The following is a 26,220-nucleotide window of genomic DNA, read 5'->3' on the forward strand; positions in this document are numbered from 1 at the left end:
GAAGAGAGAGAGCGAATTGAGTCAATTTCATGTGCATTTCATTCACGGTTTACTCCAGAGTTGTTTAAAACCAAAAGCACCATAAACAGTCCGCCACTGTGAATGTTGTTTGTTCAGACCTAGTTTCATGTCAATGATCGGGTGAATCATCTAATTCAATGGGCTTCAGTTAGTGTTGCACAAGAGATGTTACTTCCTGGAATGTTCATGAATACATGAAAGGGAGTTAGATTGGGAGCTTTTGGATGACCTTGGTTTGGGGATGGGTGTGTTCTTGTTCCCTTGGACAACATCCATAATGTTGTTAGTGGTGAGAAAGGCAAAATAGTCCAGCCCAGACATTTCTTTGGAGACCCACCTTGGTCAGCATACCTTGTAATCATGTGAAAAATGTAGAAAGTGTGTAGATGCCTGGTGTGGGAATGGAGCCCCTTTCCTGCCCCAAGCCTGTTTTTCCTTCCTTTCAAGTGGTGCAATAATTGAGAGCAGTGTTGACATCCTGGGATGGCAGGAATGATGTATGAGGAGAGATTGGGTCGATTGGGCTTATATTCGCTAGAGTTTAGAAGAATGAGAGGGGATCTCATTGAAACTTATAAAATTCTAACAGGACTAGACAGACTAGATGCAGGAAGGATGTTCCTGATGGTGGGGGAGTCCCGAACCAGGGGTCACAGTCTAAGGATAAGGGGTAAGCCATTTAGGACTGAGATGAGGAGGAATTTCTTCACCCAGAGAGTGGTGAACCTGTGGAATTCTCTGCCACACAGGGCAGTTGAGGCCAATTCATTAAATATATTCAAGAAGGAGTTGGATATATTTCTTGAGGCTAAAGGGATCAAGGGATATGGGGAGAAAGCAGGGACAGGGTAACTGAATTTGGATGATCAGCCATGATCTCATTAAATGGCAGAGCGGGCTCGAGGGGCCGAATGGCCTACTCCTGATCTTATCTTCTATGTTTCTATCATCAAGTTCTAGATCCAGATTGGAACAGACATTACAGAGTTAAAGTGTGTTTGCAAATGGTCTGTGGAAGAACTTTGACTGATCACATGGCCTTTCATCATTCCACACTTTATGTTCTCAAAAGGCACAGAGAATAATAGTTCCAACACGGGGGCGGGGTTTGAAATTCCCGTGTGCTATTTCTAGCACATTGGTTAATGCATTTGCGTCAAATTCTTCCATTTCATGAAGTTGGTAACAGATGGGTTAGTGACTTTATTCAAATAGTGGTCAGTGAAATTTCAGCCTCAGGGTGACCTGTGCCATATGTATCCATTGAAAGTGTAGGGTGAGCGTCTTCTTCAAACCGGGCAACCGGTTATGACCCTCCGAGCTTACATTTACTGTTGGCTTCTCCGCCGCAAGGCTGTGTATTTCGCATGGGCTGACTGGGTTTTGCCAAGTCCATGAAGTCAGGGTGACCACCCTCCTCACCCCCATTAAAATATATCTGTGAAAGTTATGGGGGGAGAAATTGGGTGAGTAGCGCCACCTGTTAGCGCCTAAAGAGGCAGTCAGTGGCTGTAGCGCCACTGGCTGCGTCTCCGGCGATATTCAGTAGGGGCGCTAATGGTGGCGTTGGGCATTTGCGCTGCGCCGCCACCGATGACGTCATCGGTGTGCGCAGCGCCCCATTCGTGCCCCGTTCGCGATATTTGGTAGCGAACGCCGCAGTTGCGCCGCTCGCTACCCGCGCCCGGTTCACGGGGCCTTACTGTGCTGGCAGCGGCGCAAGTTAAGGTGGAGGTGCGGGGCGGCCGCTTTTTCGGCGGCCGCCTGCCAGCACCTCCGTCCCCGGCCTCCTAACCGCCCCCCCCCCCCCGCGGCATTGCCGGCTGTTTCCCGAGAGCCCGGCACTTCTCCTTGGTGCCGGGCTCATTTGCCGGCACTCGCGATCGGGGATCACGCTGTTGCAGGCACCTCCCCCTTAACAGTGGGAGGAAGGCCTGCAGTACCGCAGCGTGCCGTGCCGCAGCATGTGGCACTGCGGCACGTTGCGCTGCGATAATCAGTTTCAGCGCCCTAAGAGGGACGTGGAGCGCCTCGAGCCTCGCCCCGTCTCCCTCGAGGGGCACTGAAACTGAATTTCTGGTGATCGGTATCACTCCGATCGCTGCGCTAAATCCTGCGCTCAAGCGACTTTTGCGCCACTTTGGCGCCCCAACCCAATTTCTAGGCCATGGAGTTTTACCTTGATTTGAGGAGACATTGATAGACTTCGCGGAACTTCACCGACCCCACTCTAAACGTACAAACCTAATAATACTTGGCTTATGCAGATATAATGATCCAACATTTTCTTTATCTTTAAAGCCCATTTCCCCAAATAATACACACTCGGGGAAGAAAAATCAATTCCCTATGACTGCAGATGTAATATGTAACCTTTATTATGTCTTTTACCATCTCAAGTTGCCACTCTACCTTCAGATAGAGGTTCGGACTTCCAGCCTCTGAATGATTTCAGTCAGTCCTCGCCCCACCCACCCACCCGACTGATTGATGGTGCCAAATATAAACTATCACAACAGACTTCACCTTGCTGTTATCTTGTTCATTAAAAAGAATTGGAGGCTGATTTCTTTTCTTTAAAAATGCTTAAAATTGGGATTATTTTGGGACAGCGCTTTGAAAAAGAAATAAAGTGGTGGGTTTTGTGCGTTTCTGTTTTTTTGATCCCCGCTTATTATTTTTAACATGTTTGAAGATGTCAGCAGAGAAATGATAAAAGTATAGTGTAATAAAGTTTAAAGATTCAGTCCTTCTGAATTCAGCAACCAATGAGCTGACCATCATGTAAGAAATAGTAATGAATTACTCAAATGGCTAGCTAGCAGTAAAATTGTGTCCTAATCCAAGAAAATGCACACTATCTCCCAGAATGTGATGCAGGTGCTGATTGAAGGGCATCTTTGAAGTGGAAATTTGGATCCTTATTTTTTTATATACTTTTTTTTTGGTTTTGATGTTCTAATGAAGAGCCTGCCAGCCTGACCCATCGAAGTAATGACTAGACCTTGATTGATCATTAGAATGGTGTTTTGGAACTGCAAGAGAGCAGCGGCCTTTTCTTTATAAAAGAGGAGTTTTGCAAGTGAAGCTGGCAGGTTATTAAATGTGCACATGCTTTATTTACTGCATCTTAAGCACTGTGTCCACAATGGCTGCTGCGCATGCCTACGCAACAACAGTGTCTGCACTGTGGAGCAATTCATTGGATGCAGCGCGCTTTGAGACGTTTCTGAGGGACATGATGAAGCGCTATGTAAACGCCAGCCATTCTCGGTGAGAACCCTCTCGGGATAAAGAGCAGGAATTGCTCTGATCACTGTATCCCTGAATTTCCTGCCACTAGGCTGCCTGCCGGACGTGTGGCGGAAACCCTGCCGAAAATGGGATTTTCGCCCCACTTCTGTGTGAAATTATGGCAAGGCAGTGGCAGAAAAGTCTGAGGAAATTCAGGTGTTACGTGAAATATGTTCTTTTTTTGAATACATTTACAATACCGAGCGCTAGAGCAGTTTGTCCCCCAAATATGGCAAGTGGGGATTCTTTGCACGGTCCATTTGCCAACTAGTTGTATTTGTGGTTGTTACTATTATTAATATATATAAGATACCATCTCGTCTCTTATTTCTACTTGTGGTGTCTTGATACTGAGCCAGAAATAAAGTGGGGCAGTTTCCTTTTTCTGTCGCAGTTTTAACCAATCTGAAAGACTGCTGGTTTTCACCGGCCCATGGCGGTTTTTCTGACGAGAAACATAACGAAGGTAACTTGAATTGTATCAGTAAAGCGTACGCTTTCTGTTACGGAGAGGGAGCAGCACTTTCTCTGTCCAGGTAGCTGCGGCAGGTCTATCAGTGACAGATATATTTCAATCACCGCTGCTAATTGGTTACTCCTCACTGCATCTTATAGCTTACCTCCCCACGCAGCCATTCCCTGGTGGGCTGGGGCCACACATTCCCTGAAGTAACTGACACGGGCCGTACGAGATTTGAATGGCCTCGATGGATGCACTCACAGCTACTGACATTGTCACGCATGAGCAGGATTTTCCGATATGCTGATCCTGGCAAATCTCACTCAAACTCCGCCCCCGCCCCCTTCCCTCCCCCCACATTTTTAATGATTTAATATTTCAATCAAAATGTGGTCAGGGCAAGCAGAGATTTCTCAATTGCAGATACATAAATATCTTGCCACGTTTTTGATAAACAGAGTAAAATATGCATGAAGACTTTTTCACTTCACTTCTATCCTGAATGATGTTGGCGCTCTCAAATATTGTTAAAATACAACCTTATTACCTTTATGTCACAGTATAATTTACTATTAGTGTGTTACTGGGGCAGCACAGGCAGAATGAGAGCCAGTGTACCAACAGCCATTTTAGCACTTCTCCAACAACCAGCTGCTATTATATCTGGGTTAGTTTACTTTCTTGTCCGATATAATTTATTTGCACCAATTTGCTCACTATCAAAGGACACACATATTTTCGGTTTTAATGTGTTATTTACACATAAAATAACCTATTTACAACTGTGAAAGTGCCGTAGGGAGAATGAATGGTCTTCAGCTCCCACCTATCTGTTATATCAGAGTTTAACAATCTGTTTTGCTAATAGAATCATTTATCACACTGTGGTAATTTATTGTGCGTTAGTAGTATGGGTCTCTTTCCCTCTGATCAAAAGGAACAGTAGAGGTCTAATGAACTCAGACACATTACTTTACTTAACCCTTTCATTGACACAATCCTGCCATGTGGTAAAAATGACGAAAAGCAACTATGACCATTTTCTTTTGGAGGGAGCGAGGGCTAAGGAAGGAGTTACGATTCAAGTTGCTAATGTTGACAAACTGTGCTGTGATCATCATTCTGAAAACGCGCTCTTTTTAGGTTGAATTCATTTTTTTTGTACGTTCTCTAACCCAATGACATCCTGATCTGATTGATAATAAATGCTGTCTGATTGTCTAAAACTGCCCAATTTCAGTGAATGTTTTAAGAAAAAACACTGAGTGAAGAGAAATGAACTGTCTAACTGCTGTAGGAAATGGCAGCTGTTCCTCAAAGGCTTCTCCCATGTTGGGATTCGGGTTACCAACTCTGGCTGGAGGTATTCCTGGAGTTGTCATCACATGATCTCCCATCTCCAACTGCCCCGCCCATTAAAACAGCCATCTTCCCTATCTCCAATATTTTTATATGAATGAAAGTGTTCAAAAAAAATTGAAAGAAATTCAATTTTTGAAAGGCCCCTCTGATTTTTCTCCTAGGTTGCACCCAGCAGTGTCCAGGAGATTAGTTTTCAATTTCTGGAGACTCCAGGGCAATCCTGGAGGGTTGCAAACCCTAGTTGGGATTGGTGTCACTGACACGGTTGACATTACCACCAAAAAGAACCCTGGTAAATCGGTAAAATCAGCAGGCATTTACTGCCGTTGCTGAGATTCACTCTGACGAATTGTAGGGACGGGCAAAAAAAAAAATCAATGAGGTTTTATTTCGCTGAAATTAATTTCCTTGATGATTTGAGCTATGTTTTTCATTCCCCTCATGGCCAACCCAAGCAGTGCAATAATTGAGAGCAGCGTTAACGTCCGGTCATCAAGTTCTAGATCCAGATTGGAACAGACGTTAGAGTTAAAGTGTGTTTGCAAATGGTCTGTGGAAGAATTTTGACTGATCACTTGGCCTTTCATCATTCCACACTTTATGTTCTCAAAAGGCACAGAGAATAATAGTTCCAGTGCAGGGGCGGGGTTTGAAATTCCCCAGTGTGCTATTTCTAGCACAGTGGTTAATGCGTTCGTGCCAAATTCTTCCATTTCATTAAGTTGTTAACAGATGGGTTAGTGGCTTTATTCAAATATAGTGGTCAGTGAAAGTTCAGCCTCACGGTGGCCCTTGTCATCTGTATATCTTTCCATTGAAAGTGCAGGGTGAGCTTCATCATTCCAAGATAGCTCTGATCCCTTTTTACTGAGGTTTCCAAGTTGAGATTGGACACCAGTAAACATAGAAACATAAGATAGGAGCAGGAGTAGGCCATTCGGCCCCTCGAGCCTGCTCCGCCATTCAATGAGATCATGGCTGATCATCCAAATTCAGTACCCTGTCCCTGCCTTCTCCCCATATCCCTTGATCCCTTTAGCCTCAAGAAATATATCCAACTCCTTCTTGAATATATTTAATGAATTGGCCTCAACTGCCCTGTGTGGCAGAGAACTCCACAGGTTCACCACTCTCTGGGTGAAGAAATTCCTCCTCATCTCAGTCCTAAATGGCTTACTCCTTATCTTTAGACTGTGACCCCTGGTGACCAGCTTTCCTCTAATGACCTTCATTCACATTGAATGTTTCCCCTCGGGGGAAGTCGGGTAACCCCGGGGCGGCTATGGGTCAAATTGATGTTCCGCCCAAGGACACCTGTGAAATAAATAGAATTTGTTGGAGCTCGCTGGGACTATAATCCGGTTCGTTCTGCCATTTTCTTTTCTTTTCAATCAGTATTTAAAGCTGCATTTCAACTCCAGTATATATGAGACATATGAAATGTATCTTAATTAATTGGATCTTTGGTAACGTAACAATATTTGCATATTGCAGAGATTAGAGTAGACAAACACCTGGGATCATTGCGTTGTTACTAGCTGCTGGAGTTCGAGAGGTCAGCACATATATTAGTCAGGTACACAACTGGATTGAACCAGTTCTGAAACGCTGTGTTGAAGTTGTGCGATTTTTGTGAAGCAGAAATGAAGAAGCCATTGGGTGGAAAAGAGTTTAGCAAATAGGAAACATCATTAGAGAGAACAAAATGATCTCACAGAATAGCCCATCGACTGATGAAGAGTGAATCGCACACCTTGCTTTCCAGGTAAATCTGCCGTAAGAGGAATTGGAAAAGTACTGTTGGGTTCCCCCTTCTCACCTCATATGGCTTGGATCCTTTCAGCTCGTCAGCTTGGTTCACTAGGCGGCCCTCTCGCCTCAGTACTTAAGCACACGATCTAGGTTGATACTTGAGTACAGTACTGAGGGAGTGCTGCAGCATCCTTCAGGTGAGATTTTAAGCCAAGGTCCCACAGTTCACTGTTTGAAGCCTATGAAAGCCAGAGTTCTCCTGTCTCTTGGCCACGATTCCAACAACAGAGTAACTGATCATTCACTTCATTGCTGTTTATGGGGCTTGCCGGGTAATTTTTACTTTTATCGGCGAGTGAAAAACCAACGATAGTGAATCGGCAGCCCTTTTTACATCTCGGCCAAGTAAAATTCAGACGAGGTTTTTTTTAAAACAGGCTGCCGATTCACTACACCTGTTTTTCGCCCAGCCTTAAAAGTTAAAATGGTCCCGTTTGTGTGCAAAATGGCTCCTACGTACCAACCATGACTGCACTTCAAACGGTGACTCATTGTATGTGAAGCACTTTGGGAAGTCCTGAGTTAATAATGTGCTGTACAAAAATTGAAGTTCTTTACTTTCTGAGAGCTGGCATCTTTTTGCAAAGTACATCAAAATGACCTAACTTGGCAATTCTCTCTCCTATATCCACCCATCTCTTGCCACTTTTCCCAGATGGTCTGGCACAGATTGGAACTCATTGTGTATGAAATTGTGCACGATCTTCCTCCAGTTTATGCTTTCCAAGTGTATAGGATATAAATTACTGTTGACAATATTAGCGTACCAATGCTAATGCTCTCCTACCAAATTCCCCTTGCCGCAATATTAACAGAGGGTTAATGTCTCTATTAAAGTATGTGGGCGAGGAATTTGATTTAAGCGTGTTAAATGCTCATTAGGTAACATCACCGACCGACATTTCTAGATTTAACCACCAATAAATGACTTTTTATGGAATATTTATATGTAGTTTAAAAAAAAAAGTAGACTTCTGAGTGGCACTGACCTCTGTGCTATACCATTCATTTCTGCCAGTAGTAGGACGTATTTTAACAACTAGTCATCAGAAATTGAAAAACAAATGGCCGATAATTGCTCTGAAAGCAGATCGGTGACATTGATGCCAGCGATAGCTTGATGGCTTAGTGGGCAAATTCATGACTCGATACTAAGACACACAGGTCAGAAGGTTAAATGATCTCAGCCAAGGCACCATCTAGAGCTCTACAATTGGTCTCCGCACCCCAGATCTGGAAAGAGGAATAATCAGCCAAGGCTCCTCCTCCTAGTCGACATCCAGTGACTCCTGCTTATTAAAGGGGAGGGGCACCCGGGGCCCAGCTGGACCACCAGGGATCGGGGTACCGGCAAAAGAGCCCAGCACTCGGGCGCTAAGGGGTGGCGCAAAAGCCACCGAATTTTGCCCCCTAGATGTTTATAATAAAAAAAAAACCCTTGTGATTGCAGACCTTGTGTACTCGCTGTGCATAGGCTGATCATGGTTCCTGAGTACGTTAAGTTTCAAGGACCTCGCAGACCAGTTTATTTCAGTAGTTCAATTGGCCAGCAGTGACGTGAGATCTGAAATCTACTTAAGTGCATACTTTTGCTGACTGTAATTAATTGGGTGCAATCTGAGCTGCCTTGTATTGTCAGCCTTTCAAAGCAGCAATTATGAGTGAATAGTCTGAAATTAAATTAGCTTGGTCATGTAGATGTAAAGTACACACATTTCGTACCACTGCTGGCAGCAGATGTCAATTTTTCCTCAAGGCCAACAGGTTAAAAAGTCCAGCGGATGTGCTAATTTTCACAATAACAGGGGGGTCTGTCCTGTTAGGCTTTGGAAAGACAGGCTTGATTGATCAATGCTGTTTTCTCACAAGAACTTGAGAAAGTACAGAAAAGGTCATTCAGTCCATCAAGCCTGGTCCCTCCACAGAATATGCATAATTTGCCCCATCATGGGCCCTGCTCCGTACATTAAAAATTGAGGTAAAACTCTGCATTAAAACGTGACTGATCTCCAACAGAACTTTCATCCATCCTCACACCTCCACTGTTCAACCCTTGCCTGCTGTCCTGCAAACACCATCGCCCCGCTACCCTGTCCTGCCCTGCCTCACCCCTTGCCCCTCCGCATCTCATTCAATAGTATCTTATGATACAAGCTAACAGGAATCATTTAAGAACATAAGAAGTAGGAGTAGGCCATACGGCCCCTCGAGCCTGCTCTGCCATTCAGTAAGATCATGGCTGATCATCGACCTCAACTCCACTTTCCTGCCCTATCGCCATATCCCTTGATTCCTCTGGAGTCCAAAAATCTATCTATCTCAGCCTTCAATATACTCAACGACTGAGCATCCACAGCCCTTTGGGGCAGAGAACTCCAAAGATTCACAGTGTTGCAGTAATGAACATCTTGGTATTTTAGGCAATCTATTGGACAGCAAAGCTCCACATACACAAATACTTTGATGCCTTAGGCTTCTCGGGGAATGGAGATGATTAGCACAAGGAGACACCTAGTAAATAGAGTTATGTTGGTGCTTTTTTCTCCATCCTACCCATTTAAGCCCAATATTATTTTAAGTCAATAATGCTCGCCAAGTAATACAAAAATGACGATTTAAATCCCTGGCTAATAAAATATTGTATTGGAAAGTTCTGACGTTCATACAGAATAGAATAGCACCGTGGGATGTTTTACTACATTAAAGGCGCTATATAAATGCAAGTTGTTGTTGTAGATTGAATGAGTGGGTCATTGTGAAAGATTTTAGAAGGTTATCAACGACTCATTAAAATCAACCAGACGGTGTGAAGTTGTTACTAAGAGACTAATCTAGTACTGTTGCTGCAGCTGAACGTGCTTCGATTATTCGTAGAAACGGGTGATACACCTTCTATAATTTCTTGATGGGCCACGCTTGGAATATTGCATCCTGCCCTGGACCCTGCCTTCAAAAGAGAGGGTCCAGGAAAGAGTGATGAGGATCATTCTGCGATTTAAAGCTCTAAATCAGCAAGAAAAGCTCACAGAATTTAAGTAGTTTCTCTTTGGCGATAAGCAGATTAAGAGAGGGCACGATTCAAGTCTTTAATAAGCTGAAAAGCACAAACAATGTGTCTGTAAGCAAGTTACTTAAGCTTCGATTCTAGAACTAGAGGGTAGATTGGTAAACCCCAAGCAGATGTAAAGAAACTTATTTTCTCACAGAATAGCAGATTTGTACAATAGATTCCCTTTAAATTAGTTAATGTTATGCTAATTAACTCATTTCCTCTTCCATGTGGCAGGGATTTCAAAAAATCCAGAGAAGGCACAGATAATTGTTAACCATTTGTCAATAATGTGCTATTAATTGAGAAGTTAGATTAAAACAAACTTTTTAAAGCTCAACTATGTTAAACATCTAAAGCTTCCCTGGTAGCATTTTGAATAAGGACGGCTACGCTGCAAAGCCAGGCAGACCAGAGGGTGCCAGGCTTAATGTCATGACTGAGTTAGGCGATCACTGCTGGCGAAATGGCTGGGACATTATTGCCTTATGGCCTCACTTCCCACTGGTCCCCCCCCCCTAACCCTCACCCCATCCCCTCCACTGGGCCAGGGAATAGAAAAACAGCCAGGCTCCCTGCTCCTGATTGCGCTTCAGTGATCCCCGCTGAAAAGTGCATGTCTACGGAGCTCAAGCGAGAACGTGATCGGATATTGGCCCAGAAATTCGGGTCGGGGGCTTCCCGCGGGTGCAAGCGCTCGACCTACACTTGCATATCGCGCTGACATTTGAAGACTGGGCCTGCGTGGATTTCCGGTCTGTGGCTAGGTTCAGCTCCCGGCGCGCTGTGCGTGCGTGATCCAGCGGCGTACTTAGTGCGATGAGCCGGCTGGGATCACATGAGCACTGGGCAACCAATGGGAGTTTGCAAAAGTCCATTCATGAGTTAGACATAAGACCTGTCAAACTCATGAAAAGTCCGGGCGCCCAAAACAGTACTTAAACTTCAAATAAAAGTTTTTTTAAAAATCCCACTAATTAAATGAACTATTAATAACTGTAAAAAAAACTATTTTAAACAATTATTAAAATTTCTGCAAAAAACATTTTTTCAAGAAATCGGGTCCAAAAATACACTTACCTTACTGTAAATTCTTTAAAAATAATAAACCTGTGGAAAAAAATTTCTAACTTTAATTATTAGACCACTTACCTTTTAAAACTAAGTCCTTACGTCTGCTTTTTTCATTCGTAAAAAGTGGAGGCCTTCACGCACGGACAAATCTGTCAAAAAAAACGAAGTTCAACGCGTACGCGCTGCCTGAAACGTCGTACGCGAACCGCCTCTTAACCCCTTGGTTCAGAGGAGAGGAAAGGCCGGTTTTCCGCGCATGCGCCGTGCATGCTGAAATCCGGCACTTCCAACGGGCCCACGCGTGAGTACCCCGTCCGTACTCACACGTTGGGACCCGAATTACTGGGCCATTATGGCCACTGTGGTCAAATATGGAGATCGGGCGGGAAAGTGGAGTTGAGGTCGATGGATCAGCCATAATCTTAATGAATGGCGGAGCAGGCTCGAGGGGCCGTATGGCCTGCTCCTGCTTCTATTTCTTCTGTTCTTATGTTCTTATAGACTGGCAACACACACCGTCTATGTTCCTTGTTGACGCATGAGCATTTAAGTAACGTTAGAGGAGGGATGCTGGCACCCTATACCTCAGCAAGAGGTGAGGAAATAAAATGAGAGGGAAACGTGTGTGTACATATATAGATATATTATTAAATGTGTAAATGTGGATAGAAATGATTAGTAAAAATCGCTCACTTCAGCAAAGAAAGGCCCCATGCTAATTCCAAAGGCTCCTCCGGAGCTGTGTTACCCAAAGATTAAGTGCAGCAGCTCCAGATTATTTTGCATTCGCTTGATTAACTGGACTTCCCAACCTATCACATCCGTCTTGCCACAGCCGGGTGTTGTTGGCTGCGAGCAGATTGATGTCGTGAGGTGTAAGTGGCTTTGCTTTTGCGAGATGAATCTCGGCTGCACTCGGCGTCGCTCTCCAGAGGTCCTCTGGTAACTCTGCACCTTTCAGCCTGCCCTCTAGGTACGGTCCCACATGCATGTTACAAAAACGAAGCTGCCACACTAAAAGTCATTACTGTCAAGACCATAAAGACTTTTTTAATGCTGCAGTTTTTTTTCTGGAAACCTGATCATAGCTCTTTTTTAAAAAAAAACTCAGTATCATTTAAAAAAAAATCTCAATTACATCTTCATTTGCTTTGTTTTCATTGCCTGTCTCATACCTCCTTGTAATATAGGCAGGACTTTGAAATCATTTGGAGAAATTAAACCTACATTTAACATTCTGCTTTTTTTGTTTCCAAAGAAGGTTCTCCTCGCACATCACCCAGCCCAGAGGTTGGCCTGGCAACCAGCTCCCAGGCCAGGTGCTGCCCCTGACCAGGGATGTGGGCCACGTGGCCTGAGGTGACTCGGGCCTCCAATTTTACATGCAAGGGTGGGGGGGGTGGTGGGGGTGCGATTTGCTATGTATTCTGTAGGGTTTCTGCTCAATTTCTCTCTGCTTTTTTCACCTCTTGTTTTTTTTCCTGAGTATGATTCTACAGGCGCTTTCAATCCTTCACTACTTTGCTCAAGTGACCATTCCTCATACTTAACCTGGGAAGTGAGGGTCAGGAGCAATGTTCCCTGTAATTTTTTTTGTTGCTGTGCGGCCCATTCAAATCTTTGCGCATGCGTGGTTTCTTCAATGTAAAACATAGAAGATAGGAGCAGGAGTAGGCCATTCGGCCCCTCGAGCCCGCTGCGCCATTTAATGAGATCATGGCTGATCATCCAAATTCAGTACCCTGTCCCTGCTTTCTCCCCATATCCCTTGATCCCTTTAGCCTCAAGAAATATATCTAACTCCTTCTTGAATATATTTAATGCATTGGCCCCAACTGCCCTGTGTGGCAGAGAATTCCACGGGTTCACCACTCTCTGGGTGAAGAAATTCCTCCTCATCTCAGTCCTAAATGGCTTACCCCTTATCCTTAGACTGTGACACCCTGGTTCTGGACTCCCTGCCATCGGGAACATCCTTCTGGCGAGCAGCCTGGGCGGGACCTCCATACCGCTGCGCGGCTCAGCGAGAACGTTGGACAGGAGGATATTCTACTCAGGGAGGGGATCTGGTCTTGTCCTCACCTGATATCAGCATACGTTGACTTTCCAGCAGAATTGATTGTGATCAGGAGCAGGAGTCTTGGCTGACTTTTACCTACGTTAAATACGCTATATAAATATGCAAGTTGTCGTTGTTGACTTTTCTTTTCCGAGTTCTGGGCAATGAGGCCAGTTGTAACGACCTTCCTGCTGCCCTGGATGAGGACCAGCTAACTCCGCACTGATCCAGTTCCACAATAGGTAGTGCAGGAGTCGTCAATGGAGCTCTTTTACAGTAGAAAGGAAATTGGTTTATTTACTATGGGAGAGTGTGGGCAGGTGACCAACCTCCAGGCCACTTCGAATGCTGTTTCTCTGTAGGAAGATGCAGGAGGATTGCCTGGGCTAAATCAATCTACAGTTTGTCTTTCGTCTCCTTAATAATCCAGCAGAGGCCAGGAACTGTTCACATGTTCTGCTGCTTTTATACATTAGGCGTTTCACGTTTATTCAAATTTAGAAGCAATGTTCTTCGTTCCCATGATGTTCAGGCCACCTCTCTAACATTTTTCCCCAATCTGTTGCTTCTTTATGTCTCCGTCCCACACACTTTCTGGCCCTGAGAATTCACGTTCCCTTGATTGGAACTGCTGAGGTCGGCCCACCAGAAACCTCTGCTCCTGACTCCATCGCACTGTCCGGGGTCAGGGGGTGTTTCCCTCATTAAAATAATCCTGGCAGGCACCCTCGTGACTAGGGGCACATCTTTGACACCCACCAGCTGCCCACGTCCCACCGCCCCCTCACCACCACCCCCACCCCCCTCTTCGCCGGGAGCAAGCGGAAGCCAAGCACAAGGAGCGCACGTCAACCCAAGCACCCCACCCACCCTCCCCTTCAACCACCATCTGCCCCACCTGTGACGGAGACTGTAGGTCCCGCATTGGACTCATCAGTCACCTGCGAACTCATTTTTAATGTGGAAGCAAGTCATCCTCGGTTCCGAGGGACTGCCTAAGAAGGAGAAATGTGTCCCATCACCCCCCTTTACAAGGGAGCCATAAATACTCTTTAAAACATTTCTACATGTTTGGAAGTCCGGCCCAAGTCCTGAGCCCAGACCTCGAGCGGAGGCCAATTCCACTCGCCGGTGCAGGAAGCCCCACGGAAACTGGCAGGGAGTGCCATGCCGCGGTGTATCTAGGTGACTGATAATGTCCCGGCTTCCACCGCATGACCGCCAGACTTGCAGCAGAAATGCGCGGGAAGAGCCGCAGATTTTAGGTCCCGGCTGTTTCTCGGAGGACTTTTTGGGTGACTTGTACGCAAATTTCTGACAATGCTGCTGTGAATCTGGCCATTATCAGATGCACGGGAGCAGCTCAGGGTTAACATCTGATTTTATTTTTCAGTAGTAGAAATCTGGAATGCTCTTCCCCCACCTCCCCCACCCCCCACCACCCCAACAGGCTGTGGATGTTTCTTGGGACAATTGGAACTTTTAAGACTGATATTGATAGATTTTTGTTAGGTAAGGGTATCAAGGGAGATGGAGCTAAGGCGGGTAAATGGAATTGAGACACAGATCAACTGTGATCTAATTGAACGACAGAGCAGGCTCGAGGGACTGAATGGCCTACTGCTGCCCCTGTGTTTCTATAACCCTCTGTTTGTGTTGCACTGTCGGAGGTGCCGTCTTTCAGATGAGATGTTAAGCTGCTCGCTCAGGTGGACGTAAAAGATCCCCTGGCACTATTTCGAAGAAGAGCAGGGGAGTTACCCCTGGTGTCCCGGCACAATATTTATCCCTCAATCAACATCACAAAAACAGATTATCTGGTCATTATCACATTGCTGTTTGTGGGAGCTTGCTGTGCGCAAATTGGCTGCCTCGTTTCCCACATTACAACAGTGACTACACTTCAAACAAAAAGTACTTAATTGGCTATAAAGCGCTTTGGGACACCCGGTGATCGTGAAAGGCGCTATATAAATGCAAGTCTTTCTTTCTTTCGCTGTGTCCTTGTGGCAAAGTACTTGCCGGTTCCCTGCAGCTGTACAGCAAAGGTTGGTAACTCACCTGGGGGATTGTGGTGCGCAGCCATACTGTGTTGCTGGTGTGTCACTGAACTGATTCTACTTACCAAAGTGACTTAATAGGTCCGTATTCTACCAAAAAAAACGTTGCTTTCTGAAACACAACTACGGAAGTCTGACCAAAACAACAATTAGGTCAAGCGCTCTGAATTGTTCAAATCTCTCTTTTGTGAGATTCCCTTAATGAACATTTACAAATCTAGTTGAAGCTTTATGGTCCTCTGAAGGCTTTTGTGGAATTTTAATTATAGCTTAGCAAACAATGCAGATTTTCAAAAGAGCCACTTGGCTGTAATGTAAAACCAGAAAAGTTGCATGCCAGCCGGAGTTAATCACCTTGTGAAAATGTATAAATTATCCTTTAATGGACATGAAACCATCATTTTTTTTTTTTGCTGGGGACTAAGGGCTCCGTTTGATTATAAATAATTTATGGAGTTGTGAAGTGTGCTTTGCAGCTGCATGTAGGGAAGCAGTGGGACTGCTCCCAGGGTCAAGGAAGTGGCAGAGAAAAATGCACCTTCGAAAAACGTTCTACATCCAATAAAGACATCAAGTAATGGGACTCAGATTCACTGCATCATTAAAGAAAAAAAACAACAGCCTGATATTATTTGGGGTTTGTCGTTCGCATACATGTTCACCATTTCTAGATGAGCATTTGCCTTGAAAGCTCTTGAGGACACTGTTGCACCAGGATGTAACATTAGAAAGGGGAAATAAAGTGCTCAAAGGATTGGGAGAGGTAGAGAGCACTAAAATAAGAAATAGTAAGGTATTAGGTGGGGGGGGGGGTCAAACTAAGAGAGAATACAGGATGGTCTAATACGATAGCAAAATACTGCGGATGCTGGAAATCCGAAATAACAACAGAAAGCGCTGGAAAAACTCAGCAGGCCAGGCAACATCCGTGGAGAGAGAAACAGAGTTAACGTTTCCGGTCAAAGACCCTTCTACAGAACTGACGAAGGGCCTTCGACCTGAAACGTTGACTCGGTTTCCCTCTCCACGGATGTTGCCTAGCCTGCTGAGTTTTTCCAGCGTTTTCTGTTGCTACACAGGATGGTCTACGGTGGGTTTACAGCGTATGTATGTGAACGCACGAAGCATAGTAAACAAGGTAAGTGAGCGGCAGGCGCAGAGAGCCACATGGGAATATGATGTTGTGGCAATAACTGAGACCTGGCTCAAAAAAGGGCAGGATTGGGTATTAAATATTCCTGGTTATAATGTGTTCAGGAAAGATAGGAGGTGATGTGGCAGTATTGGTCAAGGAGAATGTTACAGTGCTGGAGAGGGAGGATGTCCTGGAGGGATCAAGGACAGAATTTATATGGCTAGAGTTAAGAAATAATAGAGGTGCCATTACACTACTAGGTGTATTCTATAGACCAACAAATAGTGGGTAAGATATGGAGGAGCAAATTTGCAGAGAAATTACTGAGAGGTGCAAGAACTATAGAGTAGTAATAATGGGGAATTCAACTATCCTAATATAGACTGGGATCGTAATAGTGTTAAGAGCAGAGAAGGAGAAGAATTTCTGAAGTGTGTTCAGGCGAACTTTCTTGATCAGCATGTTTCTGGCCCAACGAGGGAGGAGGCATTGCTGGCTCTGGTTCTGGGGAATGAGGTAGGTCAAGTGGAGCAAGTGTCAGTAGGTGAACATTTAGGGAACAGTGATCATAAGGTTTAGATCAGCTATGGAAAAGGACAGGGAGCAGTCTAGAGTAAAAATGTTTAACTGGGGGAAGGCCAATTTCAGTGGGATGAGAACGGATCTGGCCCGGGTAAACTGGAATCAAGATTGGCAGGCAAAACTGTAATGGAACAATAGGCTGCCTTTAAAGAGGAAATAGTTCTGGTACAGTTGAGGTACATTCCCAGTAGGGGGAAAGGCAGGGCAACTAATGTCAGGGCTCCCTGGATGACGAAAGAGATAGAGAATATGATAAAGCAGAAAAAGAGTGCGTATGACAGATGTCAGGTTGCAAAAACATCTGAGAATCAGGCTATATATAGAAAGGTCAGAGGAGAAGTGAAAAAGAAAATAAGAGGGGCAAAGAGAGGGTATGAGAATAGAATGGCAGCCAACATAAAAGGTAATCCAAAAGTCTTTTATAGGCATATAAATAGTAAACGGGTAGTAAGAGGAGGGGTGGAGCCGATTAGGGACCAAAAAGGAGACCTATGCATGGAGGCAGAGGGTATGGCTGAGGTACTAAATGAGTACTTTGCATCTGTCTTCACCAAGGAAGAGGATGCTGCCATAGACATAGTAAAGGAGGAGGTAGTGGAGGTACTTGATAGGATAACAATTGATAAAGAGGAGGTATTAGAAAGACTGGCTGTACTTAAAGTTGATAAGTCACCAGGAGCGGATGGGATGCATCCTAGGATGCTGAGGGAATTAAGAGAGGAAATCGCACATAATCTTCCAATCCTCCTTAGATACAGGGGTGATGCCAAAGGACTGGAGAATTGCAAATGTTACACCATTCTTCAAAAAAGGGTGCAAAGATAAACCCAGCACTACATACAGGCCAGTCAGTTTGACCTTGGTAGTGGGGAAGCTTTTAGAAACAGAAATCAGGGACAAAATTAACAGTCACTTGGACAAGTGTGGATTAATTAAGGAAAGCCAGCACGGATTTGTTAAAGGCAAATCGTGCTTAACTAACTTGATTGAGTTCTTTGATGAGGTATCAGAGAGGGTTGATGAGGGTAATGCAGTTGACGTAGTGTACATGGATTTCCAAAAGGCGTTTGACAAAGTGCCATATAATAGGCTTGCCAGCAAAGTTGAAGCCCATGGAATAAAAGAGACAGTGGCAGCATGGATACGGAATTGGCTAAGTGATGGGAAACAAAGAGTAATGGTGAATGGTTGTTTTTTGGACTGGAGGAAGGTATACAGTGGTGTTCCCCAGGGGTCGGTTCTAGGACCACTGCTTTTCTTGATATATATTAATGACTTGGACGTGGACGTACAGTGCACAATTTCAAAATTTGCAGATGGCACAAAACATGGAAGTACAGCGAGGAGGAGAGTGACAGATTTCAGGAAGACATAGACAGGCTGGTGGAATGGGCGGACGCGTGGCAGATGAAATTTAACGCAGAAAAGTGTGAAGTGATACATTTTGGTAGAAAGAATGAGGAGAGGACATATAAACGAAATGGTACAATCCTGAAGGGGGTGCACAAACAGAGAGACATAGAAACATAGAAACTGGAGTAGGCCATTCGGCCCTTCGAGCCTGCTCCGCCATTCAACGAGATCATGGCTGATCATCCAAACCCTAGCACCCGGTCCCTACACCGACAGCCATCCCACCCAAGCCCTATCCCCGTAACCCCGTAACCCCACGTATTTAATCCCCCCTAACACTAAGGGTCAATTTTTATCATGGCCAATCAACCTAACCCGCACATCTTTGGGCTGTGGGAGGAAACCGGAGCACCCGGAGGAAACCCACGCAAACACGGGGAGAATGTGTAATCTCCACACAGACAGTCACCCGAGGCCGGATTTGAACCCGGGTCCCTGGCACTGTGAGGCAACAGTGCTAACCACTATGCCACCGTGCTGCCATGGGGGTATGTGTTCACAAATTGTTGAAGGTGGCAGGGCAGGTTGAGAAAGCTGTTAAAAAGGCTTATGGGATCCTGGGCTTCATGAATAGAGGTATAGAGTACAAAAGTGTGGAAATTATGATGAACCTTTATAAAACAGTGGTTCAGCCCCAACTGGAGTACTGTGTCCAATCCTGGGCACCGCACTTTAGGAAGGATGTGAAGGCCTTGGAGAGGGTGCAGAAAAGATTTACAAGAATGGTTCCAGGGATGAGGGACTTCAGTTAGGTGGATAGACTAGAGAAGCTGGGGTTGTTCTCCTTAGAGCAGAGAAGATTGAGAGGAGATTTGATAGAGGTGTTCAAAATTATGAGGGGTCTGGACAGAGTAGAGAGAGAGAAACTGTTCCCATTGGCGGAAGGGTCGAGAACCAGAGGACACAGATTTAAGATGATTGGCAAAAGAACCAAAGGCGATGTAAGAAAAAACTTTTTTACGCAGCGAATGGTTACGATCTGGAATGCACTGCCTGAAAGGGTAGTGGGGGAAGATTGAATCACGGCTTTCAAAAGGGTGTTGGATAAGTATCTGAAGGAAAGAAATTTGCAGGGCTACGGGGAAAGGACGGGGGGAGTGGGAGTAGCTGAAGTGCTCTTGCAGAGAGCCGGCACGGGCTCGATAGGCCAAATGGCCTCCTTCAGTGCTGTAACCATTCTATGATATTATGAATGTGTGCTTGTAGATATTGTGCTAAGGATTTTGTCAGTGTATATTGAAAATAGACCTAACCCTCCAGGATTGCCCTGGAGCCTCCAGGGATTAAAAACTAATCTCCAGGACACTGCTGCGAACAACCCGAGAGAAAAATCTTCGAGGCATTAAACAAAATTGTGGTTTAAAATAAAAAATTCTTTGGCACTTTTGTTTATTAAATATAAAAACAATCAAATATGGGAAAGTAAGCTGTTTAACTGACAGTCAAGAATCGTCCAATCGGGTATGAAGAGTCTATATTCGCATTCCGGTTGGTGTGGGAAGGCTGTGCGCCGTGAGAATGGACGTGTTGGGCGGCCAATGGTGGGAGGGTGGGAGAGGGGCGGTTGGCGGCAGGAGGTCATGTGATCACACCTCCAGGAATATGTCCAATCAGAGTTGGCAGCTCAATGCCGACCAATCACAGGGTCTGCTGCCAATCCAACTCGCATGACATAATGGGGGGGGGGGAAAACTGAAGGCTGTGAGTTAGAAATAAAAACAGAAAATGCTTGGATCTTGGAACAGAGCTTAGGATAGCGAAGGGCCCCCTCCTGGCATATCAACCTCCTTTCTCTTTCAGACACTGACTGACCCGCTGTGCATTTCTAGCATTTTCTCTCATTATTTACAACTTTCAGTTCCCTCTGCCCCGGTATGCCAGTTAAGTTGACAGCACGCCTTGCTGTATAGTTTTGCATGGTTTGTCTTCATGGAGCATTGGAAAAAGTCTTGGCACAGCATCTGCAGACGCACATTGTACAGAAGTTTCAGGGCAAAAACTAGAACAGAGAAGACTGAGGGGTGACCTAATAGATGTCATTAAAATTATGAAGGGGTTTGATAGGTTAGATGTGCAGAAGATGTTTCCACTTGTGGCGGAGAACAAAACTAGTCCAAAAGAGAGTCACTAATAAATCCAATAATGAATTCAGGAGAAACTTCTTTACCCAGAGAGTGGTTAGAATGTGGAACGCGCTACCACAGGGAGTAGTTGAGGCGAACAGCATCGATGCATTTAAGGGGAAGCTAGATAAGTACATGAGGGAGAAAGGAATAGAAGGATATGTTAATGGGATTGGATGAAGTAGGGTGGGAGGAGGCTCGTGCAGAGCATAAACATTGGCATAGATGTTGGGCTGAATGGCCTGTTTTATGTGCTGTAAATTCTATGTAATTCTTTGTAAATACCATTCTTATTTATTTGACTCCTAATATTACATTGTGCAGGAAAATTTTAACACCTAGAAATTTGGCTAGTTAGCATTACTGGAATGTAGTGCCATAAATTCAGATAAGAGTTAAGATTTTTTTTTTCGCAGCGTATGTGGCCCCAGTCCCAAGTAATCTATTATTAATGTTGCACAGTTCGTAAACCAAAAGAATACGTTTGTAGTTACTAAGTTAGCACAAGTGACATTCAACTGCCTGATAGCTCAGGTGGTGGAGCACTTGACTGGCACCCAGTAGGCCACAGGTTTGAGGCCTTTGGGCTGCCAGCCATTTACATTGTCTGCCCTTGGCTAATGAAGCTTCCTTGGCGCTATTGGCCGATGTGCCATGCAGAAGCATAGCAGTTCCACTATATTATTGAAAAGCAGTAGTGTGTAAGTCAGAGGATGTCCTTTTGACACTGTACAATGCTCTGATCAGACTGCACCTTGTAATGTGTGTCGTTTTGGTCACTGATATGTAAGGCAACCATTCAAGTCCTGGAGGCGGTGCAGAGAATAGCCACAAGGCTGATCGCTAACATCAGAGGGCTGAGTTGTCAGGAATGACTAGAGAAACCCGGGGGCGTGAAATTGGTTTTGGGTAATAGGGCAAAATGGACAATAGCGCATCACAGCTTGTTTTCCACCCCGCCGGATCTTCTCTTCCATCGTGGAATAGAAATTTGGGTAGGGTGTAAACCAGACTCCCAAACTCCTCAGCTTAAAGCCGGGACCCAGTGTATGTGTGTACCAGGCTAATTTATGTCTGTTCTGGTGCACTCCCATTGAGGTTATGGTAGCAGTGCACCGGAAAAGATGTGGAGTTTTGGCCCCACAGTGATTGTTATCATTGTTAATCTTTTAAGTAGTGAGATCATCTTGCATCCGTTGCCTGAGATGCCATCAGTGATGATGTCCACAGTGAAACCTGCCTTCACCACGTCCATACTATGTATTCGAAAATTTCTGTATGCATGGGAGTGATATCAAAGCAGCAACCCCTACCAGCGGTTCAGATGATCTGAAAGTACAGTACTTGAGCTCCATTGTTGCATATGTTGAACTCCTTGATGAGATTTCTGTCTTGGAATCACTCCCAGATACCCATTATTTTTATATATATCACGATTGGAGTTTGTAATGGCTTTTTACAGGGTGGAAACAAAAGGCAAATAGAGCATCTGTACAGTAAAAGGCACTTGTGCATGTTAGCAGCCACATTTGACAGAAAACCGTTTGATCTGCAAGCACCTTGGGCATTACCTTCGAGTGATTACATGGTGTACACTGGAACCTATGTGGATCAGTATATCAAAGAGTCCAGCAATAAATCTAGGGAAGCAGATTTGTGTTGACTGGATTCATGCAAGGGTGTAAATTCATGTCTACCTGAGCCTGGTAATGTCAGAATTGCATAAAAGCCTTCATTATGGGCAGTGCCCTTGCATCATTTTGACCATACGCACACATTTCCGTTTTGTTTTTAATGAACAAAACTTAAAAGTCTAGCCTTGACTCCTTTTGATTTGTTTATTTTATTTAAAGCATTAAGAGTAGTTTGCATTTGATGTTCCGCCCTTGGCCAGGTCCAGACCCAGGGTACAGTACACGGTTGTTGTGTTTGTCGCTGAACAACATGGTACCGTGAAAACCTGGTCCGGTAACTGTGGTGCGGGGGAGCTTGAGAACGTACAGCTGGAACTCCGCACTGGCTCAACCCCAAGTGGTAGGATGGCCGTGGTTTTAATAGGTATGCCTTTAAGAAAAATTAGGGGTTTTTGTTGCTAATTATTAATGGCTACGTCTGTATATTATTTAAGTATATTTTTATTCCACACTCAGCAATTCCAGCTTGGCAGGATAGCTGCTTTTAGGTTGTATATGGGACTTTTGTTTATAAATAGTTTTAAATTCCAACTTTTCTAAAGAGATTCATTCTACTTCACTGAAGTCTGTACCAATTAAGCATTTACTTTGCCTGGGTGTGTAATTTTTTTTTTAATGCCCAACTGTTAAGCTTCTTTCTCTGTAAGACTATAACTTAGATTGATTGCCATTTAATCCTAATCGCCGATCTAAATTGCCAAATCCACAGGTTATTAAATTCTCACAAGTACTAGGTTTGTTATTAAAGTTGTAACGTGGGCCTGCCTGCTGGCTCATCCAGTAAGTGGCTGTGGTGTACAGACCAGAGGAGTAACAAGTTTAATCCCCAGTTAGTGCCGAGTGAGCTGCTCTGTGCCGCAGAGATGACTAGGGTGCTACAGTTGCCCTCAATGCCCCCTTGCTTCAGGAGGGGAGTTTAGGCGGGGCTCATGCACCTGATGTTGGATCTGGTGACCCCTGCCGGGAGTGTGCAGGCATAGACACCTGGTGAGGACAGGATTAGGCTTGGCCGTGATGCCTCCTGCAGTTGAATAGTGGAACTCGCTACCACAGGAAGTGTTTGAAGCAAATAGCTTAGATGCTTTCAAAAGGGAATTAGATGAGTACATGAGAGAAAAGGCAATAGAAAGATATGCTGAACGGCTGAGAAGAGGTAGATGGAATGGGAGGAGACGCAGGTGGAGTAGAAACACTAGCATAGACTGGTTGGGCTGAATGGCCTGTTTCAGTGCTGTGTATTCTATGTAGTCTGTTGTCAAACAGAGTCAAGGTTTAACACATGGGTAATAGCTCCTTGAATGAAGTACTGGAGGGCAACCAGCACTTGTAAAGCCGGAACCCAGAGTAAAGAAACACCTTTGAGAAAGGAGGGCAGTGGAGGGGAGAAATTTGGCCAAAAGGATTAAATTATAATGTTCAGGAGTTTGAAATCCGATTAGTTATTGGCAGATTTATTTTTCCCTCCCTAGTCAAAATGAACTGTCCATTGATGAAGTAATTGTTTGCATCTCAGCCGTACTCTCACCTGTTCAATCCATGACACCGTTCACTGGGACCACTCAAGATTGAGAGGGGATCTCATCGAAACCTATAAAATTCTGTCAGGCCTGGACAGACTAGATGCAGGAAGGATGTTTATGATGGCCGGGGAGTCCAGAACCAGGGGTCATAGTCTAAGGATAAGGGGTAAGCCATTTAGGACTGAAATGCGGAGGAATTTCTTCACCCAGAGAGTGGTGAACCTGTGGAATTCTCTGCCACAGAGGGCGGTGGAGGCCAGTTCATTAAATATATTCAAAAAGGAGTTGGATATATTTCTTAAGTCTAAAGGGATCAAGGGATATGGGGAGAAGGCAGGGACAGGGTACTGAATTTGGATGATCAGCCATGATCTCATTGAATGGCGGAGCAGGCTCGAAGGGCCGAATGGCCTACTCCTGCTCCTATCTTCTATGTTTCTATGAAAGGAAAATACCGTAAGCCAAAAGATTTACTGTGAAGATTTTCAGCATTGGTATTTAATAAGAGAACCATGCGTTGCCAGAATTTAGCTATATAACTGGTCTATTTGTAGTTGGCCACCACCACATTATGCGTCGTGATGTACATTGCTCACAATGACCTTTCCTGAAGAAGTTGGTCACTTATCACGGGGTATAGTTCAATAAGCAGAGTCTTGATAGTTAAATCTGGGGCTAGCAGTTCATCTTTTCTTTAAGTCCCGAATCTTTCTAAGTTGTCCAGAAGACAAGCCGCTTTGTAAATGGAGTGTTGTTGAGTGCCTACCCAAGGTAAATGATAGCAAGTTGCTACTGCATATTATTTTTTTTTCTAGTTGTTTCAGTCACAGTCATGTTTACAGGACCTCCCTGTTGACCCCTGTGTTCAACTATTTCAAAGGAGTGGATGAGCTGGATTGATGCTGGGATTCTCTCGGAGTGTGTTTACTCCATGCCATTGATGTCGGTAGGATCAGTCTCTACAATCTGTTTTATGCAGGACTTTACGGACTCTCTCAAGCTTAACAAAAAACAACATTTGCAATTATATAGCACCTTTAACGTAGTTAAAAAAAGCCCCAAGGCGCTTCATAGGAGTGTTCTTGAACAAAATTTGACACCGAGCCACATGAAGAGAAATGAGGACAGGTGACCAAAAACTTGGTTTCAACGAGCGTCTTAAAGGAGGAGAGAGAGGTAGAGAGGCTTAGGGAATTCCAGAGTTTAGGACCCAGGCTGCTGAAGGCACGACCACCAATGGTGGAGCAATTAATATCGGGGATGCTCAAGAGGCCAGAATCGTGTCAGCCGAGGCTGACTTGGTAGCACTCTTGTGACTCAGAAGGTTGTGGGTTCAAGTCCCACTCCAGAGACTTGAGCACAAAAATTCTAGGCTGACACTCCAGTGCAGTACTGAGGGAGTGCTGCACTGTTGAAGGTCCTGTCTTTCGGATGGGATGTTAAACCGAGGCATCGTCTGCTCTCTCAAGTGGGTATAAAAGACCCCATGGCACTATTTCGAAGAAGAGCAGGGGAGTTATCCCCAGTATCCTGGCCAATATTTATCCCTCAATCAACATAACAAGAACAGACTATCTGGTCATTATCACATTGTTGTTTGTGGGACCTTGCTGTGCGCAAATTGGCTGCCGCGCTTCCTGCATTACAACAGTGACTACACTTCAAAAGTACTTCATTGGCTGTAAAGCGCTTTGGGACGTCCTGAGATCGTGAAAGGTGCTATAGAAATGCAAGTCTTTCTTCTTGCTTTTAGAGTTGGAGGAGCACAGCCATCTCTGAGGGTTGCAGGCCTATAGGAGGTTACAGAGATAGGGAGGGGCGAGGCCATGGAAGGATTTGAAAACAAGGATGAGAATTTTAAAATTGAGGCGATGCCGGACCAGGAGCCAACATAGGTCAGCGAGCACAGGGGCGTTGGGTGAACGGGACTTGTTGCGAGTTAGGACACGGGCAGCCGAGTTTTGGATGAGTTGAAGTTTATGGAGGGGGGAAGATGGGAGGTTGGCCCAGAGAGCGCTGGAATAGTCATTTTATATGGCGAGTCATGGTTTGAGTACTTACATTTACACTACAGTTTCACAGTAAATAACAAACAAGAATGGGTCTTGTAAATAATAATTGCACAGTATGTCATAGATATATTCTAAAGATCCTAAACCAGTGTAAAAGTAGCACCGCGTTTTGTAGATTTTCACAGGCTTTATTTAGTGACTGGTTGTGAAATTCCTTAATTCAAGGTTAGCTTCAATAAGTGAATGTTTTTACCTGTTCATCCTGATAATGAGTTCTTACAGTTTAAAACATCTGGGTAGGTCAAGGTTCAGCATGTCTTGCTGATGTGGCGTTGCTGTTACTTGGGGTGTAGTGGTTTGTCAAATCATGGGACGTCAATGATGGGGAGTAGAACACTTTGCACTGTTAGCACCCCATGTCAGCAGCAAGTACTCCCGAGCCAGGTATAAAACAGTCGCATACAGAGTAAAGTTCCTTCTGCCCTGTCCCATAAACGTGCCTCACGCTTCAGCCTCAGAGCATGCCCTACCGTATAATATATCCATTTCC

At 44.7% G+C, this 26,220-nt stretch overlaps 1 protein-coding gene across 1 annotated transcript in view; it reads left to right on the top strand.

Moving 5' to 3' along the window:
* gli2a (GLI family zinc finger 2a) overlaps window positions 1–26,220 on the top strand; it is a 463,484-nt gene that overhangs the window by 137,250 nt on the left and 300,014 nt on the right. The gene's annotated exons all lie outside the window — the stretch shown is intronic.

The sequence above is a fragment of the Somniosus microcephalus genome, chromosome 4 (genome assembly GCF_052327205.1).
Source record: "Somniosus microcephalus isolate GS21.2 chromosome 4, FLI_Smic_1.0, whole genome shotgun sequence".
Classification (NCBI taxonomy): domain Eukaryota; kingdom Metazoa; phylum Chordata; class Chondrichthyes; order Squaliformes; family Somniosidae; genus Somniosus; species Somniosus microcephalus.